At 42.9% G+C, this 12,320-nt stretch overlaps 1 protein-coding gene across 1 annotated transcript in view; it reads left to right on the top strand.

The window, feature by feature from the left end:
* The first annotated feature begins 762 nt into the window (after positions 1-762).
* Positions 763-12,320, top strand: part of GADL1 (glutamate decarboxylase like 1) — a 118,555-nt gene continuing 106,997 nt past the window's right edge. The window contains exon 1 of the mRNA XM_068152908.1: positions 763-878. The gene's annotated coding sequence lies outside the window, so the exon portion shown is untranslated. The remainder of the gene's footprint in view (positions 879-12,320) is intronic.

Here is a 12,320-nt window from a genome sequence, read left to right as displayed (position 1 = left end):
AAGTCTTCAGGGTATTTCAAATGGTGCTGCAAAGGACAAAGCATGTAGCAGAGTTGAGATAATGGTATTCACTGTCCTTTGGCAGATACTTTGTAATACTGGCATGTCAGGCTGAGCATCCTCAGCTCCTGTTCCTGCACATCTGTATATATCAAAAGAACATGAAATTGAAGGAAATTCTATTTTCTTCCTCCCCTTCCTCTACTTTATTTCTCCATGCATCTCCACTTTATTTCTCCATGCATACTAACATTGAAGCTGGCGCTGTTTAGCCAGTATTGCAGCACAGTCTGTTGTAGAGATGGAACAAGATGACTCTTGAAAAGCTTAGAGTTGCTCCAAGTCCACTGAAATCTTGAGCCATGAAGCTAGGAGACTATGTAGTATGGCAGCACTCCCACACCATGCATGGGATGGCTCACTGATGGCACTGAATAAGCAGGCCAGAAGGGTGGACTCAGCATGTCTGGGTCTGGTGGTGCAGACAATAGCTGTGGCTGCTACGTGTGATTAGCAAGATGTGATAATAGCCCTGTGTGGAAACAGGGATTTCCAAAACTGATAGGGCAGTTTCATGCTGGAGCCAGCAGTAGTGTAATACAGACTGTAAGCAGCTGGCCAGTGGACCTTTCCAAAGTCTGGCACAAGCTGTAAATCACAAGGTTCCCCCCTTGCATAAGCAGACCAACTGTAACACACACGTCTCAGCTCCGAGGACCTCTAAATAGCTCCTGTGTCACTCCAGGTTTCTGCTGACGCCTCATAAAGTTACACTGGGATGGAAATGCCATGGTGAACCTGATTGGAGCACAAATGATCGTGACTTCTGCATGTTTGCTTAAAACCAGGTGTAACTAGTTCTACAAAACCAGCAGAGTGTAAGTAAGTCTTCCTCATGCTGCTCTCTGCAGTGGCCAACTTTCGTGGACTGTATGCACTGAATAGCTTGAAAGGCTGATGGAAAAAACAGCTGTGGTCTATTCCTATATCCCTTCAGCGTGGGCAGCAAATATAAGGCATATGCAAGGCAGCAGACATTGCAGACCCTTAAAATGTCTCAGAATTTGCCTGAGGACAACTTCTGCAGGTACTCTCCCCCTTCTTTCTAACCATCCTGCTGTCTTAGAATTAACTCTGATGTTTTAATCTTTAAAGGAGAAAGGAGAGCAATAAAATTTAGTCAAGCAGAGGACTTGCTTCATCAAGCAAATGGGTAGTTGTGACATTTGACATTCTCACAAGAATGTCTCTTCAACATTTGCCTAATTACCTCCCCTCTTTTAAAATTATTTTTAGATTCTAGTTCAGCAGTTCACCGTATAACCAGATGCAGCTTTTCCAAGATGTAGCATTATTATTAATAATAAGAATTATTATTTATTATTATTATTATTACTGTTGTTGTTAGATACTTGGCATTTCCAAGAGAATATGCTATGTTGTCAAATACTGTACTGATTTCAGTTTCCTTTGTCACTGCCCTGGACTTCATGAAGAAAGTATGTATTATGAGTCATTTCAGTAACCAGGTGTGTCCTGAAGAGCAATGGAATCACCTGTATCAGAGGCCAGAAAAATCTCTGTATGGTTAAAGGGACTTAATTAGCTCAATTCTTTGTGTTTCTTGGATCAGCCGCTTACAGCAACAGGATGTTTGCATTCCAGAGGCGTGCTTTTGGCAATGAATCTGCATCACCTAACCTTAGTAGTCGGAAACCATGCACTCATCAGGCTCCCTCCTATGTTAATGGGGGAAGGAATAGCATCTCCAGGAAGAAACTCAACCCTGACATCTGTAATATGTAATTTTAGGATGAATGGAATTACCCTCTGAAAAATCCTGCTTCTCCCAGCTGAGAGAGGAAACAGACAAAATGGGTTAGACCAAACACTGAAGATCTAGACAGCAGAAGTTAGGTAAAATTAGGCCTGCCTGAGGGAAGTGTCATTCTGTACCTGCCAAGTTTTTGCAGGTTCCAAAAGTGACATGGCAAATGCATGGTCTAGAAAACAAAAATACATCATCAGTGATTCCGGAAGCTGTAAATTGCTGATGACTCTTAGGGCACTTTGGGACGGTTTCTCTACATGGTAACTCTGCTCTTATTCTCTTCCCTAAGCATTCAGTTCTTCCCTAAGCATTCAGTTCTGAGCCCTGTCAGAGGATTCTGGAAGGAAGGATCTCTGTTTGCACATGCTATGACTGCTATTCCTGAATTCCATTTACACAGAATCTTTCTTAATATTCACCCAAGTGGACTCACAAAGGATAGACGTTGTGTGTGTTTTGAGGATTAGTACAAGCACTGTGTATAGTCTGAGTTTCCTTTCTCCTTCAGATAGTTCATAGACCATGTGCCAGTCCTCTGTGTGAAGCTGGCATTGAGTCCACAGAGTGTGAAATGGTTTTCTGAATGGATAAGGCAGGTGGTAAGCCAAAAATGGGAGTTTTTGAAGCCTATGACTGGAGAATGAAAGACACAGATGCTTAAAGAAATATTCATGTTACAGATCTAGACAGATATTAACAACTGTGTCCTAACAACTGTGCACATTGGCCACAACAACCCCATGCAGTGCTACAGGCTGGGGTCAGAGTGGCTGGAGAGCAGCCAGGCAGAGAGGGACCTGGGGGTGCTGGTTGATGGTAGGATGAACATGAGCCTGCAGTGCCCAGGCAGCCAAGAGGGCCAATGGCATCCTGGCCTGCATCAAGAACAGTGTGGCCAGCAGGAGCAGGGAGGGCATTCTGCCCCTGTACACAGCACTGGTTAGGCCACACCTCGAGTCCTGTGTCCAGTTCTGGGCCCCTCAGTTTAGGAAGGAGGTTGACTTGCTGGAACGAGTCCAGAGAAGAGCAACAAAGTTGGTGAGGGGTTTGGAACACAGCCCTGTGAGGAGAGGCTGAGGGAGCTGGGGTTGCTCAGCCTGGAGAAGAGGAGACTCAGGGGTGACCTTATCACTCTCTACAACTACCTGAAGGGAGGTTGTAGACAGGCGGATGATGGTCTCTTCTCCCAGGCAGCCAGTACCAGAACAAGAGGACACAGTCTCAGGCTGTGCCAGGGGAGGTTCAGGTTGGATGTTAGGAAGAAGTTCTATACAGAAAGAGTGATTGCGCTATGGAATGGGTTGCCCGGGGAGGTGGTGGAGTCGCCGTCATTGAAGATGTTCAGAAGGAGACTTGATGGGGTGCTTGGTGCCATGGGTGAGCTGTTTGGGTGGGTTGGATTGGTGGATGGGTTGGACACGATGATCTTGAAGGTCTCTTCCAACCTGGTTTGGTTTATTCTAATAAAGTTTATTCTAACTATCATGCCAAGGTTATAAGCCTCTGCTTATACACAAGACTTTTCCCACATCTCAAACACTGGCAGTTCAAACTCCCTCTTAATTGGGGGCATAAAGACTTCTGCCTTTGCCTTTATCCAAAGGAATGATCTAGTAGTTCAGTCTCTTATGTTCCCTTGCTTCTTGTTCTCATTATCATACAGGTACCAGTTAGAATTGGTCAGACACTTTATTATAACAGCTTTAAAATTTAATAGTGAAGTGAATGTCTTACACTTTGGTTGCTCCACGAAATATTAGTTGTGATCTTCATAATTAAATGAATGCAACGGGCTGCTAAAATACTTCAATGATTTTGTCCTTGGGGTTTCCTCATTTTGATCTTCATTTTTTTGTTTTAAAAATTGCTTTCCTACAGTGCAATTTTTTATGAAGTTCTAACAGTGTTACCTAGTGGTTCAGAGATTAGTCCTGAGTCATCCTCAGGATAAGGAGTTGCAGGTGTATGATATGAATGGCTGAGACTCCTCTGAATCTGCCAGTATCTCTGCCACTTGTCTCAGGGCCAGTGGAGAGTAAAGGTGGCTCATTTAGTCTATTGATGGCAGGGCACCTGGAGCTTTTCTTTCATTCAGAATCTAATTACCCTTTTAGAGTTTACTGGTCTATTGGAGAGATTTCATGTTGAGGCTTGTCTTACAGCTTCCAATTTGTTCCAATTTCTATTTTAAAAGTCCAGGAAACATTTTGGTCCTGCTGAATCTGGTGGGAAGAATCTCAAAGGTACTCCAAAGTGGAACTACAAACCTCTCTTTTCATGTACCTCTAGCCTCATAGAAGAGCTTATCCTTTCTCTTCTTCGTTCTCCTGCCTTCTTTTCAAATACACTCACGTTTTCTTGCAGGCATTTCATCACCTCAGCAGTCCCACAAATGCTTTACGTGCTCTGCACTCTGCTGGTAAGTGCCCACTTGGTGGTGGTTTGTTCTGGAGTTGTTTGCTTACTACCTGATGTGTCCTGGCAGGTGAGGTGATCTTCTTCAGAGAGAGGTGAAGAAGCACTGCTGTCCTTGTACACAGAGATCAATAATTTCCTTGTGGCTGAAGCAGGGTCTTCAGTGCTCCTTCATTTCCTGCCTACTGAGACTGACAGTTCAGATTGTGTACATTCAGAGAGGTCTAGGTAGAACATAAAAAGTTTCCTGTGCCTTGGGAGTTACTGCTTTTAAAAGACAGATTCTGTTAGATAGGCATATACTGTTTATATGAAGAAAATAAATCAGGATGTGTTTTGAGAATACAGCATTGTAGAATAGAATTAGTTTCATTGGAACACCACCAATGTTTATAGCAAGTATCTTTCAGGCAGAACAGAAGGGTAATGCATTTCTTTTTCTCTTATCTTCATGTGTTTTTCCCTTCTGTTTGATCCTGCTGCTATAGACTGAAAAACTGCACAAAGCACAGTTCTGCTCTCATCAGATTACTCACTGTCTAGCAAGGCTGGGTTTTAATGGGCGCTTGGTGTCATGCTGGAAAAATATTATTCTGTGCTGCTCCATGGCAACATTGTTTTCACATTCAAACCCTTGTGCTTTCATGCTGATTGGATGAAAAACTGCATCTCACTTTCAGGAGAGCTATGATTTTTTTAAAAATAATTATGGTTCCCTCCAAGTTAGGACACATTCCTCAAACTAAAACAAGTTATGAATCTCTCTTGAACCATGTTTGCTTGAAGGAGCCCCAGGTAACCCCGTGCATGTGATCCTTTTTGGACAGTATATTTCTGCTTTGTTCCACCTAAGCAGTCAAATGGAATCAAAAGGAAAATCCTGTGGAGTAAACACACACACACACAAAAAAAACTCCCTCACAGTTTTCCTGGAGTGAAGAGGCACAGCATGAATACACTTACCAGAAGGTATCCTGTACGCTGAAGGCACTTCTGCAAATGGGCAGGCTTCAGAGGAATTCACGACACCCTTCTGTTTCAAAGCCTTCATTAAAACAAATACTTTTCTGCTTATGCAGTTTTTCAAAAGTGTATTCATATTTATCCTAACCCTTTGTGAGGAAATCCAGCTCCGTGCAAGAGCCAGGAAAAGGTATAGGCAACTATTTATGTCTCACTTAAAGCCTTATTTTGAAGGCTTAAGTGCAATTTTCTACATGGAGATGAATGTTATTCTCCAGTAGCTCTAAGTATGCTGTTAAAATTGCCTATATGTCACACTGAAGGGACAGTTCATCTCCTGGTCCCTGTGACATTCCTTCAGCTCTTTAATATATAAAATACCTTTGCTCAGAGTGGAATTGCATCTTGCCTGTTTCCTACCTTCCTTCAATAGCAAACAGGCCATATTCATTTGGTCAGAATAATTCCTGAATTTGAAATGAATTCAGCCAATTATATGGACTGAAACAAGCAAAGAAAACTAAAAGAAAACAAGAAGAGATGAAAATGTTGGAAATCATAATTCTGAGTGTTTCAGAATTAGGGATTTGATTCAGAAAGAAACTTTGCCACCACTTGCAATGGCAGCAAAGAGGTGACACTTCCATTTTATCCATGAATAGCCCATATTTCAGTGGTTCTTGCTTGTGCTTTAGATGAGGAAGCTTTAAATCCAGGCTGAATCTAAATCAAAACGGTGGCTCTCCCATCTTGAAACAGTGGATTGACTCTTCCTTATGTAAAATTTTTACTGCACAGTAATGCAGAAGCATTTGGCAGCAGATAAGAGAAGCCAGATAGCTTCTTTTACAAGTAAGAACTGAAATCATCTAGAGTGACTTTTGTTGTCCCTCTGTCAGTCAAATGGGGAAATGGACCTCGTAAATCATTTAGTTTCTCATTAATCTCTCCCAGTGCTGGCTCCGTTTTTCTGCTGTCTTTCTATTTACTGTCTCCAACAAAAAATATCCAGCATTCTCATCACTTGTCACAAGCATTGTCATGGCTGCTGTGATCTGTTGGCCTGAATAATCAACATGTTTTGTTTGTTATTTTTAATTAGAACTCAAAACATTTGTTGCTGCTGTAGAAAGCCACATCTTAAATCCCATGCAAGGAAGTTCACTAAATGAAATGCAATAAATAGAAGATCTAAAGCCTGCCCTGTTACTTTGATCCAGATCTTATTAATTAATTTTTCTGTAACAATAGGTGAGGAGTTTTAAGATGCTGTTTAGAAGAGCAGAAGTCCTGTGAGCTGCATCCTTTTGCCTTGATACCTTTCTGGCAGAGATCCTATTGAGATGAGAGGAATAAGGATTTCAGCATTCACTTAAGAGATGAAAGCATCATCTTAGTCAAACTCACAGATAAAGAACACTCTCCTGCTGCTCTGGACTGTAAAACACTGGTTGTCACATCAGGCTTACAAGCTCCTGATAGGCAGATTGGCAGGCCAGGCAGGGTGCTTGCTTATATAGCAAACAAGCAATAAAATGTTTTTCTTCTGAAATGAAGAAGTGCTTTTTGGGGCAAGAGGTGATACTCCCCCCTTCCAAATCAGGACAAATATTTACCCTATCAGTACAGGAAGGAGAATTAGGCTAAATTCCCTGGTGGAGGGAAGGGTTGTCATTGCCTGCAGCCATTACATTAGTTTTACTGTTGAGGTATTGGTGGCCAAGTCTATCCTTCAGCTGCATGAGTAGAGTAGACTCTCATGTTCCCTAGCATTGCTCTCTACTATGTGACAGCTTTTTGAAGTGGCTTTCATTGGATTTCAGAGATGTTTGGAGCTTATATTAGTATAAACTCAGCCACTGTCATTGTTTTATTTTGAAGAGAGACTGATTTTGATAATAGACTCTTTATTGGTGTTGATCTTGTGTGACTTTTCCCACAGACTGTGTGCAGCAGTCACTGAAAACAACTTCAATGCCACGGTTATTTCAGTCACCACTCAGTGATTCATCTTCCTCTGGCTACAATGGGATTTAAGGAGCATTTAATGTTCTCTGACATGTACTGATCAGTTATTTAGCCAATAGAATGATAAGCATCTTAGACTTGCTATAGATGGAGATGTTAGGCTGATGGGAAGGATTGCAACATCCACATTTTCTATTCAAGAAAGCAAACAATAAACATTGCCTTTGCAAGAACAGAAGTCCAGCATAGGGAAGATGAGGCCACAGTGATTTTCACGTGGCAAAAATAGCAGAGGAGATGGAAAAATATCGGTGAAGCTTTGTTTGTAGAGCACGCACCAGTTAAATTGCTGCCCCTTGCTGATTGGTCTAATCCTTTTAATGAGGCTAGGTAAGCAAAAAGGAGGCTGCAATGGATGCTGATGACTCAGAGATTCCTGTTTGTGAAAGAAAACAAGTGCAAGATGATTATCTAAAGTGTACAGTACAGTGACTCTCCAGGTGTCCTTTACACCTGTAAAATGGTTCCTGGATGGCAAGCTAACCAAAATCATGGGTTTCCAGTGCCCTTGGCTACAAAGTGCTGGAATACAAATCAATATATTGTAAGAGTGTGAAATTTGTTATGTTTTGGCCATTTTGCATGCATTTTTCTTAACCCTGGATTTGTGGTGGGTTTTTTTTTTCTGTCTTTTAAAAAAAAAGAAAGAATTATTTCAGCAGCACAACAGCTCAAAGGCTATGATCAGCATGCAGAGATATTGAGGCATTCTCTTTTGCTCTGATGTTTCTTGAAACTGCCCTGATCTGAGGATTGGGGGTGGTATTTCTTTTACCTTCCTCATTCTGCTTTTATGTTGTTTTGTTTTGTTTCTAAAATAATTAAAGACTCAAGGCATAAGCTGTGTATTCAGTGATTCCAGTGAAGCCTGGAACATCATTATCAGTGTTGGTTTCACTCTTTGTTGCAACTTTTCATTGCAAAATTTGTAGTCACTTCTATTGACCAGGGACTGCAAACTCCCTGAGAAGAATTCTGACCACTAGGTGACAGTCAGGTTACTTTCCTTCACCCAATGAGCTTTTAAATTTTTTATGCAAAGTGAAGCAGACTCAGCTAGAGAGATGGTAAGGAGTCCTGCACCATAAACCAGTCAATCACTTGTGGCAAGTGCAGGGTGTTGGGTTATTTTTGTTGTTGTTTGGTTGGTTGGTTTGTTTTAAGAGGCCATTGTGTTTTCTGTCACTACATTTGCTGAATTTACCATTAGATCAAGGTATAAAAAGTGGGTCAGTAGTTCTTCTGTTAGCTGTGCTTGAAAAGGCAGAAGTAGTACTCTTTCTTTGGATGTGCTGATAGACCACCACCTGGATCACACTTCAACTGGCACACAACTTGATCAGAGCCAGCAGGGCTTGCTATTCATTTGCCAAGTGAGGTTAAGTATCTCTGTGCACGGCCAGAAGTACTGCAGATCCTTAGGGAACACTCACATGGAGACTTGAGTCTCTTGAGAGGCTTGAAGATTTACATGATAACTGAAGCATGAGGTAGTCATCAGTATTACGTATCTGAGCTTCAGGTCTGAGTGATACATACAGAGACAAGGGAAATGTAGGTAATCTAACCTTTTTTTAGAATAGAATAGAATAAACCAGGTTGGAAGAGACCTTTAAGATCATCGCGTCCAACCCATCAACCAATCCAACCCACCTAATCAACTAAACCATGCAACCAAGCACCCTATCAGGTTGGAAAAGACCTTTGAGCTTATCAAGTCCAACCTATCACCCAACACAATCTAATCAAATAAACCATGGCACCAAGAGCCTCATCCAGTCTCTTCTTAAACACCTCCAGTGATGGTGACTCAACCACCTCCGTGGGCAGCACATTCCAATGGCAAATCACTTTTTCTTTGAAGAACTTCTTCCTAACATCCAGCCTAAACCTCCCCTGGTGCAGCTTGAGACTGTGTCCTCTTGTTCTGGTGCTGACTGCCTGGGAGAAGAGACCAACCCCCACCTGGCTACAACCTCCTTTCAGGTAGTTGTAGAGAGCAGTAAGTCTCCTCTGAGCCTTCTTTTCTCCAGGCTAAGCAAGCCCAGCTCCCTCAGCCTCTCCTCGCAGGGCTGTGCTCCAAACCCCTCCCCAGCTTTGTTGCCTTTCTCTGGGCACGTTCCAGCAACTCAACATCTTTCCTAAACTGAGGAGCCCAGAACTGGACACGGGACTCAAGGTGTGTGGCCTAACCAGTGCTGAGTACAGGGGCAGAATGACTTCCCTGCTCCTGCTGGCGACACTATTCCTGATGCAGGCCAGGATGCCATTGCCACAATGCTGTCTCATATTCAGCCTACTATCAACCAGTACCTCCAGGCATCTGGTATGAAGTAGCTGTATCACTTGAACAACATGGCCTTCTGCCATTGTAACCTCATGCCAAGAAAAGCACAGTAATCTATATTTGGTACCAGCTGTAGAAGTTACTGTACAAGAAAACCAGTTAGAGAAAAGTTTAGAAAATCTCAACAATTACTGCAGGGGATTTACTGCAAGGCTTAATTAGTAGGACTCCAGATTGTAACAGTGTGGTGCCTGAAAATGTGTCGGATTGCATTGAGACATATGCTATTTATGGGATGCTTTCATATGCAAGTTTTGATGATATAGTGAAGTTGAAAAATCCATCAGCAATTCCTCAGACAGCTCCAACCCCTATGTACTGCTTTGGATATTAGAACCCATTTCATTGTGGGCCAGAAAGTTTCGCATTTGACTTTCTTTTTCTCCATACACATCCTTGTCACAGTTTTATCTTTTAATTTGTCCCTGTAGAAATCCACATGACCTTTACTATAATCTCAGACATTTGTAGCAGGCTCAGTACCATGCATGTGCAAAGATGCAAGGTAGGTGAGAATGTCCCACGCGGTACTGAACAGCTCTGTCCTTCACCTGGGCAGCTGTGAGCCTACTGTACACAAGAGAGCAGAACAGAGCACAGTGCAGAAGGTTAGATGAGCACTTGGTAACATTTTTCACTTTCTATCAATATGCTGTAAAGCAAAAATGTTAGTATACATGTTTTTAGGCAACCATTCATTTTTGCACATTGGTAAATACTGTAATTCTCTTCTGCTTGTCAAGATATGCTACCTCCAGGTGTGGGGCTTCAAAGGAGGCCACTTAGAAGTGTTATTTTCCAATATGAATTGGCACTTACATGCCCCCTCAAGAGCAAGTCATTGAGACTGCAATTTTCTACTAAAAGGCAGTACCTCTCTCCTGCACTTACTCCTGGAAACCAGTCAAACCAAGGGAATATTTATAGCATCAGTGAGAGAATAAAGTTAGTTCCTTAACTGTGAAAGAGACAATTTCAATCCCATCAGCTGTCTCTTATCGTAGTCAAAAATCATAAAGCAAGTTCCATTCAATGATGGCTTTGTGCTGCTCTCTACTGCTAGCAGGAGCTCCAGTCACTGTCAGTGTGTGTTGGTTATTAGACCCTTCTGTCTGTTCTGGTTTCAGTCTGTGCACTTGATCCCCGATCTCTTGCATCTAACATCCATTTGCACTCTTGATTGTCTAATGCTTCATGGAAGTTTTCTAGTCCATCTATGTGTAGGAGATTTAAAGCATATGCTAATTTTATTGTAAATTATTGACAGGATGAATACGGAAAGATCTGTTTGTATAACGCTTCTGATACCGGAGAAATTTGATAGGATGTTTTCCACCATGGAAGCCTCTTGTCCTGCTTTCCCCTCCTTGTATGCTTCATTGTGAGTGTCTCCTGCTTAGCAAGAGATCTGAGAAACTAAAAACTAGCCCCCAAGGTGTTCATAGCTGGAAACAGCTGAGGAGTACAATCAAGTTTAGGCAGCTCAGGCTGACTGACTGTGTTGGTGTCTGCATGTTTGGCTGTGTGGTGACTATCACAAATTCCCTCCCTGCAGGTTAGGTTGGGGATGCTCAGTTAGTGCTTTCTGGAACATAGTTTCATAGTTTCATTCAGGGTTGGAAGGGACCACAAGGATCATCTAGTTCCAACCCCCCTGCCATGGGCACGGACACCCCACACTAGATCAGGCTGGACAGAGCCTCATCCAGCCTGCTCTTAAACACCTCTAGGGATGGGGCCTCGACCACCTCCCTGGACAACCCATTCCAGGGTCTTACCACTCTCATGGTGAAGAACCTCCTCCTCACATCTAGCCTGAATCTCCCCACCTCCAGCTTCATTCCATTCCCCCTAGTCCTATCACTACCTGACATCCTGAGAAGTCCTTCCCCAGCCTTCCTGTAGGCCCCCTTCAGATACTGGAAGGCCACAATTAGATCACCTGGGAGCCTTCTCTTCTGCAGACTGAACAGCCCCAACTCCTTCAGTCTGTCCTCACAGGAGAGGTGCTCCAGCCCTCTGATCATCCTTGTGGCCCTTCTCTGGACACGTTCCAGCACCTCCACATCCCTCTTGTAATAGGGGCTCCAGAACTGGACACAGTACTTCAGGTGGGGTCTCACCAGGGCTGAGTAGAGGGGGAGGATCACCTCCCTTGACCTGCTAGCCACACTTCTCCTGATGCAGCCCAGGATCTGATTGGCTTTGCAGGCTGCAAGTGCACACTGAGAGCTCATGTTGAGCTTTTTGTCCACCAGCACTCCCAAGTCTCTCTCCTCAGGGCTACTTTCCAGCCAGTCACTGCCCAGCCTGGATTTGTGCCTGGGATTGCCTCGACCCAGATGCAGGACCCTGCACTTGCTCTTATTGAACTTCATGAGGTTGGCTTGTGCCCACCTCTCCAACATGCTCAAGAGAGCTCAAGGAACAGTGTTTAAGGTTGTTGGATATCATCAATTAAAACTGTAAGTGAATTTCCTTAGTTAAACCCTTTGACCTTACAGTTATTGTGAGTTATGAGGATTATTTTAGGATGTTACTAGGATGATTGCCATTAGGATTAAGGGCCTTTTCCTTCTAAAAGATAATGTGTTCATTTTATTTTAGATTACGGAAATCACAGACCCGTCAAAATTCATGATTGCTCAAGAGGCTACTGCCACAGAGTCACAACTCTTTCTCCTTACTTCCTGTACTTTGTATTAGGCATACACCTATGAATATTATATATATGTG

This window comes from Melanerpes formicivorus, unplaced genomic scaffold (genome assembly GCF_026170545.1).
Source record: "Melanerpes formicivorus ecotype bairdi unplaced genomic scaffold, bMelFor1.0.p_v2 SCAF_24, whole genome shotgun sequence".
NCBI lineage: Eukaryota > Metazoa > Chordata > Aves > Piciformes > Picidae > Melanerpes > Melanerpes formicivorus.
The sequence above is the reverse complement of the archived record's forward strand: the minus strand, read 5'-3'. Positions and strand labels throughout refer to the sequence as shown.